The sequence below is a fragment of the Mesoplodon mirus genome (assembly GCF_964341445.2).
Source record: "Mesoplodon mirus genome assembly, chromosome: 9".
Classification (NCBI taxonomy): domain Eukaryota; kingdom Metazoa; phylum Chordata; class Mammalia; order Artiodactyla; family Ziphiidae; genus Mesoplodon; species Mesoplodon mirus.
Window position 1 is genome coordinate 112343179 of NC_138985.1, and position 12115 is coordinate 112355293.

At 46.2% G+C, this 12115-nt stretch overlaps 1 protein-coding gene across 5 annotated transcripts in view; it reads left to right on the forward strand.

Annotated features, from left to right (window-relative positions):
* The window catches only part of DPP6 (dipeptidyl peptidase like 6), a gene marked incomplete at both ends in the record, with an annotated part of 1078039 nt that overhangs the window by 859865 nt on the left and 206059 nt on the right, over window positions 1-12115 (forward strand). The window lies entirely within an intron of this gene.

Here is a 12115-nt window from a genome sequence, read left to right on the forward strand (position 1 = left end):
CTGGATGTTCACAAACCAGCTGCCAGGCTGCCGTCACCTGGCCCAGCCACTGAGTGGAAAATCTGGATGAGGTGGCCTTGCAGGTTCGTCCCAGCTCCAGCGTTGCATTTGTCCAACACCGGATGATAGTTGTCAGTTCCATTCAGGAGGTTGCAGAAGGTGTCTGCAGTTTGAAGATCAGGTGACATGGTGGCTGATCATGTCACCATTGTCTTCTACATCTTTAAGCTGATGAACAAAGCTGCATTTTAAAAGCTTTCTTTTCCCAGAAAAAGCGCAGAAAATGACCATGTTTTAAAATCTTGGGGCAAGATTCTATTGGATAGGCTGCCTACTGTCTTAGGAATTAAAATAGTCCTACTTTCCCCAATAGTACAATTATTTCTTTCTTGGTTTCGTATTCATTCCATTGCCTCAAACTGATTTGAAGAGATAGGAGGGAATCGGCCACAAGGCTGCTTTAGCTGTTCCCTGAGTGTTCCTGTGCTGCGCACTTAGTGAGCAGAGGTTTCCAAAGGCACATTTAAGGATCTACACCAGTGACGGCAGGTCGGGAGGGTGCTGCAGGCTGACTCGGCAGGACGACAGCGGTCCTTCAACACAGTCAGGACCAGGAGAGGAAAGTCATCATTGCTCAAGGGCGCTAACTCTTACCCAAGGAGAAAGTGCAATTCCACAGGAGACTGCAGAAGACCTAAGTGTTTAAGACTTACGTGACTGATCTCTGATAGTTAAGTCCCTCTGAAAATCAACGATGGGAAACGTTTCTGGGAAGCAAATCTTTCCCACATCCATCAAGTCATTCCGTAAACATGACACTGCACCTCCGTAGAAGGCTCTCCCCTTTCTCCTTGGTCCTTTGGGGGCCCACGGCACCACTCGGGGAGGGCACGGGGAGTGGGCACCTTACTGCGTGGTCATTGTCCAGCCTTTTTATAGTCATCCGGAGAAGAACATCAAGACTTGGGCGTTGTCGGGATGTCTTTCTACCTGCCCAGTGATTCTCACTAAACCTGCAGACTCACGTGGGCCCGTGGGAGAGGCCGGATGCTATAACAAGGTCGTAGCCCCTAGGCCTGCCTTCTGGAAAGGGATTGCAATTTAAGGAAAAACCAACCCACAGCTGCAAAAGGAGGTGGTGTGTATTGCATGCATGCACACGCACACACGCTTTAGGATTCTGTCTAGAATGCGGGGCAGCTGGGGCCCTGGGCTGATCATTCTCTGGGCAGCTTACTCATGGGCCATTCCCTCCCCTGCCTGAAGCCACCGCTGCCTCCTGGCCAATTGGCTTTACACTCATGCCAGGCTGCCCAGTGGACGGGGCTGGGTTAAGTGATTACAGAAGTTATTATATTCATCTCTTAAAGAATAACCGGCAGCAAAACTAGGCATCACCTTCTCTGAGAAAGCTCCCCTGCCCACACGGCAGGTGGCATCTCCAGGTGCCCACGTGTCACCGTGCACTCTCCTATCACACACAGTTTCCTGCCCACACATCTCTCCGGTGAGGTGGCCTTTGGTCTGAGCCTCGAGCACTTTTCATCTGTGTGTTCTGAGTGCCTAGCTCAGCGCCTGGCGCTGAGGAAATATTTGTTGAGGTCAAAAGTGAACGCATGAAGGGACGGGTTAATAATCAGTTGATACATTCTTGTGGTCCTCAGCCACTTAAACATAAAATAATTGGATGGAGACAAATAGCCAGTATCTGCGTGTATGTTTAGGATATTACCAACGGGGTGGGAAGCTCAGCTTCCTTTCTGCTTCAAGGAAGTAAAGGTTCGGTTAAGTAGTGATTGCTGATAGTTGAGCTTAGTACCAGAAGTACTCATGTGCTCATGGAATTTTTGAGTTTTTAAACTTTTTTAACTTTGCAGTTTTTATTATACTGTTCTTGTACTGAGTCTAGTAGGCAGTACAGCTCATCACTTAGAAAATATCCTATAGCCTGGAGCAGGGGTCAGCAAACTTTTCCCGTAAGGGGCCAGGTAGTAAATGTTTTAGGGGATCAAATGCCCTCTTGGCTGTCCTTACCTGGGGAGGCCTGACCCCTGGGACCAGCACCCAGTTGACTGGTACTCCCAGTGGGCACTCTTGCCAAAGATAATTCAAAACCCACAAGCAGGCCTTGTAAACACTAACGAATCTCATTGCCATTTTATTTTAAAAAGTAAATATTGCTCCCCAAAGGAAACCGACTCTAATTTTAATGAGTAATTCTCCTTCGGGAGCACAGAACACAGCTGCGGTTAAAGTTCACCAGAGAACCTTCCCAGCATCGCCGCCTCCTTGTGAGGAGGGGTCTCAGCGATGCCTTTGGGTCGGGAACCCCATAGACCACAGGAAGATGACACCGGGCCCCAGGAGGGGCTTAAAGGCGTTTCCTCCAGCGCCTCCACGTGCCCTCCAGTTAGTGGCTCTTACCTTTTAGGGTAGGTTTTGTTAGACCTTCGATCACATCATAGGTCATGAACACTGCCTGACTGGTCCCTGCACTGTTGGAGGGGAGGGAAAACCTTGACCTTGGGGAGGCCTCCATTCTGCCGGAAGGTCGCTTCAGAAATGGTGCTGGTCTGTGGTCTTGTTTGTTCAAGACGGATAACCAGGTTGTTTCCAGAATTCGACATCATCTACTGAAAGCCTAGAGATAGGAAAATGGATTTGGATAGATTAAGTGGGATTAAGTGAGAAAAGACATGTAAAACTTTGAACAGATTCCCCCCCCCTTGCTTCCCCTTTCTCCCATTATTTATGGAGTCAGTGTACGTAGTGATTTACACTAAAACATAAACTATATCAAAATTTCTCTCCATATTGTATCATTCTCCAGGTATCCTCTGCAGATGAGTCTCTGCCTAAATTGAGAACGTCTCTGAGTTCTTTGATCTTTTCGTGAAGCTCTGCCCCCGTGCGTGTTTGTCTATTTATGTGAGGTTTTGTCTCTGCTGACCTAGAATAAGATCAAATTATCCTTTCATTTCCTTGCATGTCATCTCTGCTAGAGACATTTAGTAAAAACACACAAACACTGAGGGCAGCTGCAGTGGCCTTCTTTGTGCTTACGGCTGACGGCGTTTGAGTTCAGGCCTCTTCAGGGCACCTTGCGGGCTAACACACCAGCACAGGGAACTTGCTGAATTTGTCGCATAGCAATGTTTTCTTTTAGAACCAAGTGACGTGGGAACTTCTGCAATCGCGACTGCACAGCATTAGACAACATTAAGGATTTGAGGCTGGAGTCTGTGCAGGTCCACTTGGTGGATCAGAGACAAAGAGACTGGGTCTCTCTTTGCTTGGCCTGCTCCCAGGATGGGGACAAATGAACAATAAGGCAGTTGGGAAGTCTTCAGAATTGCAAAGTGAAGAGCAAGCAGAGAGGTTGGTGAAGGAACCTGGTGGCGGACAGGGCTGGCGCCATCCTTGGGGAGCGGATGGGGATGGGGATGTGGCAGCCCAGTGGAAGAAAACTTATAAGGAGTGCCCAGGGCTCTGCATCCCCCCTCAGAAGAGGAAGCTGACTTACCCATCATCACCCAGGGCGGGAGGCTGTGGCACGGATGACAGTGAGCTGCTGCTCTGTCTCCCTGGAGACCAGAGAACAAAGTGAAGCATGTTTACCAAAGTTGGGATTCACCTTGACTTCACGATGACATGGCTTGTTAGACCTTAGGATACTTTTCCAGGCAAAGTCATGGATAGAATAATTTATCCAGGAGAGTCAAGGAGTCTTTGTTTAACAAAGTTGCTTTTTTTCACGAACGGTTCAGATATCAGCTCTCCTGACAAGGTCTCAGGGCAGTGGGGACTGGACTCCTAAGCATTTGCCCATAGCCCCAGAACTCTTGGGGGGTGACAGATGTGGCCTGTCAGCCAGCTAAACGTGAAGGACCTGGCAGGCCAGTCCTTTTGTGTATGCACAGTTTGGACGCTCATCTGTTTACTGAACACTCCCCGTGTCCTGGACCTTCTGCCAGCTCCTGGAGCTGCAGAAGAGAGGCATGGTTCTTTCCTCACCAACTTCCACTTCTGATGGAAGGTGCCTCTGTCACCACGGTCAACAGCTCTTGGCAACCGTGATTGCTTTGTGTTGCGCATTCACCCTCAGAAATGTTCCCCGCCCCGTCTCTGTCCACTCCGCCCAGGCTTAGTGTCCTGTCCACAGCGGGAGCTGCAGGAGATTGGTAGCTGCCCGAGCCTCTTGGACCCTCCAATCTGGATAAAATGATTCTGCTGGCACAAAGCCCTCCCAGGTCTCTCCCTGCTCAGCCAAGACACCAAAGTCCGGGCCTCCTCCCAGGAGTGACTAGCTCACCTGCTGTCCTGTTGATTCTGTCCAGCCCCACACGTCCATCGGGCTTTCCTCCCCGAGTTCCAGCAGCCTTTCCTCATGGAAACCTTCACACCTGTGTTCTCCGAGTTACCTGGTGGAGACACCTTTGCAGAGTCTTGGGCCAGGCTGTACCTTAGTGATGATTACACTTCTTAGGCCTGGGATGTAACAGCTGTGACTCTAAAGGACTGAGACCGCTCTAAGGAAACTAAACTTTAAAAGTCAACTTCTTAGGAGTCCTTTTGTGTCAGTGCTGTTTTCCCGCCTACTTAACAACACCATTTTATCAAAGGAGGTTATTTTTCTTTCTAACATGTCACCAGCAAAAAAAAAAAAAAAAAAGAAAAGAAAGCAAGGGTCTTACTTCACCTGTTCACTGGCACTGGCTCATGCTTCTTCCTCCCAGATGGCATCACGATACACTTCTATGGGTCAGTGGAGGGTTCAGGAAAATCCAGGCGGAAGGTTTCTGCACTCCCACTGGGTCACTTCATAGGATTCGAGTTCCCGCTTTAAAGAAAACAAATTTTTATTTTTATTTTTTTCCTCTAAATACAACCTTTATTCTGATCCTTAAATTTTTGATGAAGTATTTTCATTTTCACTCCCTTCCAAACCATTTGTAATTGCAGATTTGATTTCTTTTTGTTTGTTTGTTTTTTTGTTTGTTTTTTTTTTTTTTTTTTTTTTGCGGTACGCTGGCCTCTCACTGCTGTGGCCTCTCCCGTTGCGGAGCACAGGCTCCGGACGCGCAGGCTCAGCGGCCATGGCTCACAGGCCTAGCCGCTCCGCGCCATGTGGGATCCTCCCGGACCAGGGCATGAACCCATGTCCCCTGCATCGGCAGGCGGACTCTCAACCACTGTGCCACCAGGGAAGCCCCTGATTTCTTTTTTGATCCAAAGTATTTTATTAATTATAATTTCAATCTATTTATAAAAACTACTTATTCCTAGCTTTATTTTAATCATAGAGCATGCCCTATACAGTTTCTTTAGCCAAGTATGTAATTAATTCTTGTAAACATTCTATGGATATATATACACGATGTATTTTTCCATTTAAAAACTATAAAATTGTATTATTCAGTTCTTTTTTTACGTCCTCATTTTTTTTTTTTAATTTTTTTTTTTGTGGTACGCGGGCCTCTCACTGCTGCGGCCTCTCCCGTTGCTGGAGCACAGGCCCCGGACACGCAGGCTCAGCGGCCATAGCCCACGGGCCCAGCCGCTCCGCGGCATGCGGGATCCTCTCGGACCGGGGCACGAACCCGTGTCCCCTGCATCGGCAGGCGGACTCCCAACCACTGCGCCACCAGGGAAGCCCTGTCCTCATTTTTGATCGAACACAGCTGTCTAATTCTGAAATAGGCAGAATAAAGGTTACCAGTATATTTGTGTTTTGATTAAATTTTAATTGCTTTTCTATGTATTTTTGCTTTATATTCAGTTGCTATGCATTGTGATGTGGGAAGGCTTATGACAGGTATATGTTTATTCTGTCTAGTATTTTTAACCTAAATTCATTATCTGATTTTATTTTTTTTATTTGAAAACGAATTTTTAAAAATAGCTCATTACCATTGTAAAAATTCATGCTACCGAAATGTCAGTAATTCAGCATAAGATACTAGATGAAGAGGTTGTTCTTGAAAACACTTTGTCAGATGGAATAAATGGCAGAGAGAATAGACTCGAGGATTGGAGTGCATTTGCCTCCTGCCCCTCGCAGGTGTAGGTGCCTGCAGAGAGCTTGGCAGCCGTGGGGAAGACCTCAGCTCTCGGGGTGACAGCCAAGTGCAGATAGAAGGGCCCAGTGGGTGGTGCTCACCCTGCAACACTGAGCTCAAAGGATGGGCAGCTGTAGCCAGGACACCTTCCACTACACCGGGAGTCCGGGAACCAACCCAGGTTTGAACCTCGAAGCCCTGAGCTAGCGTGACAACCACCTCCTCCGTCTCAGAATCTGAAGGCCCCCCGTCTGAAGCCTTAAAGGAGAAGGAAGTTTTATTTAATGTGTTTTGGTTTTCAAGGACCATTAATAACAAAAACATTGGAGTTGAAGGGTCATATTCCGATCTTGCTGCTGGCAGGTGCTAAAGGCATGGTCTGGATTAAGATACTTAACTTCTCAAGACCTCAGTTTCCTCATCTGTAAAATGGAGATAACAATGCATATCTTGTAGGGGTCACCATGTGGATTAAGTTAATCTGCTTAAAGTACATGGCGTGGAACCTGGTATGAAGAAAGTGCTCACTGAGGGATGGCGTTTATTGTTGTTCTTGCTGTTAGGGTTATTATGTGGCTTAACCAAAATGTGGAGAATGAGAACAAAATATGAATTTCATCAGATGAGAGTCTGGTATGTGTAGGAAGTTGAGTGGGGCTGCGTTTGATAGAGCGGGGCGATGCCAGCTATAATGGAGGGTCTGGGTGGGGGGACACGGGCTGTCTCTTCCCCGACTCTTCTCCAACTCGTAGCGGGGAGGGAAGCTGTTCGCCAGATGCACCATCAACTCCTATGCCTCTAAGCCTTTGGCTCCACATAGGTTTTCAAACATGTGTCTCTTTAGAAAAGACTGTTATCAGGTGACAATTCCCCTGTGCTGATGCCACTGCAGGATTCTCCCTGGAGGAGCAGAGAGAATACGTTCCTTATAAGAAGCCTGGGCAGTATATATATATATATATATATAAGCCCATGCCACTCTCTCTCTCTTCGTCCCAGCTTACCCTTCCCCCTCCCCGTGTCCTCAAGTCCATTCTCTATGTCTGCGTCTTTATTCCTGTCCTGCCCCTAGGTTCTTCAAAACCATTTTTTTTAATTCCACATATATGTGTTAGCATACGGTATTTGTTTTTCTCTTCCTGACTTAACTTCACTCTAAATAGATAGCTAGTGGGAAGCTGCTGCATAGCACAGGGAGATCAGTTCGGTGCTTTGTGTCCACCTAGAGGGGTGGGATAGGGAAGGTGGGAAGGAGATGTAAGAGGGAGGAGAAATGGGGATATATGTATACGTATAGCTGATTCACTTTGTTATAAAGCAGAAACTAACACACCATTGTAAAGCAATTATACTCCAATAAAGATGTTAAAAAAATAAATAAATAAAATATATCCTACAAAATAAAATAAAATAAAATAAAAAAATAAGAAGCCTGGGAAGTCAATGCCCAGAACATATTCATCCTCTAACTGGAAGCTAGTTTCCTTGGACCATCATCTCCCCACCCTTCCCCCCACCCCACCCTCTGCCCCCTGGTGACCACCATTTTACTCTCAGTTGCCATGAGTTCGGATTTTTTAGATTCCACATATAAATGAGATCATACAATACTTGTCTTTCTGTCTGACTTATGAAATGCTAATTAAGTGAGTGGAAGGAGGTAATCGTTTTGCAGTAGAGAAGTGTATCAATCAATGTGCTGTACACCTTAAACTTACCCAGTGATACATGTCAGTTACATTTCAATAAAGCGGGGGGTCAGGCGGGAATCTAAACAAGCCTGTGGGACCTCCTGTCTCCTTCTCCCTCCTGTAAACCAGAGTCCCCAGCCCCGGGACCTCCAGCTGGTCGCTGTTCTCCAGTCCTTACCGGCAGCCACAGGGAACTGAGCAGAAATGGATGAGCTGCCTCCCCCAGGTCACAGCCTCCAAGGGCATTACTGCTCACCCAGTTCTGGAAACAAAGGGGGCAGGTAGCGTTTCATCCATGTTGACAAATCCGATGAGGGGAGAAAGATTGATCTTTTCAGCAAGAGAAGATTATTTAATGAAATGTCCTAGACATGGGGAGAACCAGACTGAAGTGACACCCCATTAATAACTTATAAAAGTCTCTAATCAGTTTGGGTTAATTTGGTATTCATCGTTAAAACATTCATCATGGGCACTGAAGTCCATGACAGCAGCCAAGAAATTAATTCACAGGGATGGAAATCGCCTTATGTGTCCTCAAATAACGGATGGAGCCGGTTTAGTGAGTGATTTACTAGCTCTGCCAAGGGCACCCTTCAAATGTAAGGCAATGTGTTATCCCTTCACGGCTCTGTGCGACTCAGTCACTTTAAATTCACTTGCACTCACGTACGTAAGCTGAGTTTTCAGCACATAACCCGAACGGATGGGGCAGAGCTACCCGGTGGTCACGGTCAGAGAACCAGGATGGTCGGGAAGGGGTTGCCAGGGCTTCTCCCTTTGACCAGCAGGTGCTCTGAAGACACAGGGGTTTCAAAACACAAAGGCGACTTCGTCATTGGGGCGTTATAGAGGAAGTGCGGAAAGCAGTGTAATCAGTACATCACGATTCAGTGCAATTCTTTTTAACTTCTGTCATGCTATGTGAATTAGAGGGGCATAAGAGAAAATTCATTCTCAAAACAGTATGAAAATGTATAGTAAGAGTCATAAAGACATTCCTGCACTTTAGCACAGAAACCCCTGTTAAAGAGAAGCCAAACGCTGTATAAACACAGACATTCATAATGCTAGTATCTATAAGAAAGATTGCAAAGGCTGGAAATACCCTACGTGCTTATAGGAGAGCAAGTTGGTAAAGTATGGGACATTGACAGGATGAGCCATTATACAACCATCAGAAAGTAGCAGGTAGGGCTTCCCTGGTGGCGCAGTGGTTGAGAGTCCGCCTGCCGATGCAGGGGACGCGGGTTCGTGCCCCGGTCCGGGAGGATCCCACATGCCGCGGAGCGGCTGGGCCCGTGAGCCATGGCCGCTGAGCCTGCATGTCCGGAGCCTGTGCTCCGCAACGGGAGAGGCTGCAACAGTGAGAGGCCCGCGTATCGCAAAAAAAAAAAAAAAAAAAAAAAAAAAAGTAGCAGGTAGACTGTATAGGAACAGGGGAAATATACCATCTACTAAATAAGATTAGGACTAAATATAAGGTGTTTGGTATATATTTGTATATGAGGAAGGATAACCATTTGGGCCTGGCCAGACTATGGGCATTTTACCCACTTCTAAAAGCTTCTTGGATGAGCAACATTACATATTCATTAAAAATTGAAAAGAAGATGTATTGTCAAGGGCAAGGTTTAGGAATTCCACTCAGTAGACGTGTGTTCCAGCCAAGGGGGGTGGGGGTCAAGCGTGGTGGTTTTTGCAGACTGGTCCTTGGGACGAGGGTGGCTTCAGTCCCACTGGGTTCAAAGCACTGTGCATGTGCCCTTTCCCCCGGGCTCTGCTGCAAACCCTCAGGAGGGATTTTCCAGAATTTACTTGTAAGCCAAAAGCAGTTAAGAAGAAGGTGGACTCGGGGTTGAAAACCGGTCCTGACCTAGTTGTGCACGTAGGTCTGTGAAGATAAACCATGTTCTCTTCCTCATCAGAGCTTCCCTAATGCGATCGTGATGGGAGCAGTGTATTATTTTTTTTTATAAAGAATCTAATTTTGAAGGGTGCCCACATCAGCCTTGAGAATATTAGGTTAGAGAATTTCAGGGTAATCTATCAAATAGAATTTAAAAGCAGGACCAGAGTTCTACATTAAGAAAGAGTGCATTTAATGATAGATTCCTTAGATAATGTAACAAGGCGGTTATAACTTAACCTTTTTAGACAGTAGGACGTGGGGTGGAGGCCACAGTGCCATTTGCAGCCACGGACAAACCCATCATTTCCCATTATGTGCAGAAGAGGTTCTGGACATTGATATTCCTTTCCAGTAGCCTCGGGGGTGATCTACACTATCTGTACTGCTAAGAATCTCTTTAGTGTCTGTAATGGACTTGCAGGATATTTTGCGGACTTCTCCTATTTGGGTGGAGGGACCACCTCTTTCTCATAACTCCTAAAATGGCTCACAATTGGAAAATATCAAAGTAATGGCTCCATCTGTTCGTCTCCATGAAATAACCATGACTTGTTCTTTCTCTAAACTGCTGTAATATTGTCAGCCCTACTTATTGTGGCAGTTAATCAGCTTCCTCGTTTTATTATTCAACTTTTTCACTTGTGAATAACTTTATTTCCCAGACCACACGTAAGCTCTTCAAGGACAAAGAATGTTTTTCATTACATTTCGATCTTCCGCAGCCCAAGGCTCCACTGAGCAGAGTCCAGCTTCTCAGCAAATACCTGGTAAATGAGTGGTATCCCAGAGGGAAAATAAACTTAAACGTCAGATTTATGGACACAAGGTCCAAAATTCATGGAAATAGAAACACTTGATGTTGCAAATTAAAAAATTTTAAGATTTAGCAACTTGTCTGATGCTTCAGACCGTGAACAGTTCAGCAGTTCAGACTGTGATCAACACATGGAAAGAACTCTGGATTTTTGAGTAGGACTTTTTTTTTCATAAAATGTTTGCTATGCTTTGAAAGATCTCAAAACAAAGATGTGAATTTTCACTATTAAAATTTGTCAAGAAGGACAGGCTGGACTGAGTGTCCTGACCAAAGAGTGGGAACTCTTTGGTTTTCCCCAGGAATTGCAGAGTACAAACGCACCCCTTCTTGTCCCCCAAGATGCAGGTGATTTCATTCTGTTTGCCGTCAGAGGGGACAGTCAGACCTCACTGATGTGTGTCCTCACTCACCGTCTGGTTACTGCGTCTGGGTTGGTGAACAGCACAGAGACACGCAGGGCACCAGGCAGAAAGTGTTTAGCTCGTGTGAAACAAGATGCTTCTAAGAACTTTATCAGCATCTTGGGCAGTTATGTGGGAATGATTCTTCTGCCTTTTCTTCAAAACAGCCCTCCCAGCACTCCTTTATAACACCGTGTCAACCCTTACTGACCATCAGAAATCAGTTACACATTTTGGAAAGTCACAATACTTCATTTTTTTAAAGAACCCTTCTCGATACCAGTGTCTTCTTTCTGCCCTTTGACACGGTTATTCCCGCAATCCATGAGGCTTTATTTTAGTCGCCTGACTCCTGGGGAATGCGGGCGTCTCCTTATGACAGAACAAAGATGCGAGTGAGCATAATTAATCCATGAGTCAGTTTAAAAAAACAGACCTAGTTTTATGTATTTTACAGTGTGTTTATTTTATGTATATCATGGCTGAAATTTAGTTCAGTTCAGTCATTTCCATTTATAAAGGATAATTAGCAAATTTGTGAATTGATTTTTCTGTTTGTTCTTCAATTTGAAAACCTAATCATTTGTCTGACTGGTTTTAGTTTTTACCATAATGGCTTTGATGGCCATTAACATCTGGAATTATGTTTTAATGTCCTCAGCTGGGCTTGGTTTAATGAGTGTAAATCACACATGTTGGTAAGCCAAGGCTAGGCCAATACCTTTATCTGACATCTCCCCAGCCCCGGTCTCCCCAGAGTCGTTGCCCACGTGAGCAATGCCTGCCCCGAACTTACCCAGACTCAGAATCTGGACTCACCATTGTTTCTGCCAAGCCTTCTGTGGCTACACTTGCAGTAATTGCTACTCAGTAAAAGGACCACCATCTCTTCCGCTGCCCAAGTCAGAAACCTGGCATCCGTGACTCCTCTGCCGTCCTCATCCCCAACTGGACCCATCAACAAGCCCTGTGAATTCTACTGTCCTGGTACTGTTAGGCCCCATCCTGTCCTCTCCATTCCCATCATCACCTCCCACTGGACCCCTGTGATAGCTGCTGGCTTGGCCTCCTGCCCCGAGTCTACCCTGCTCCAGAACGTTCTGTAACTGAGTGATCATGTCGACCTTCTATGTCAAGTCCTTCCCCTGCTGCATTGCCTTTAGGGGAAAGCCCAGACCCTGTAACGCTCCTGAGGTGCTGCCCCTGACACTGGTCTCCCCATCCCAGGCTGAGGA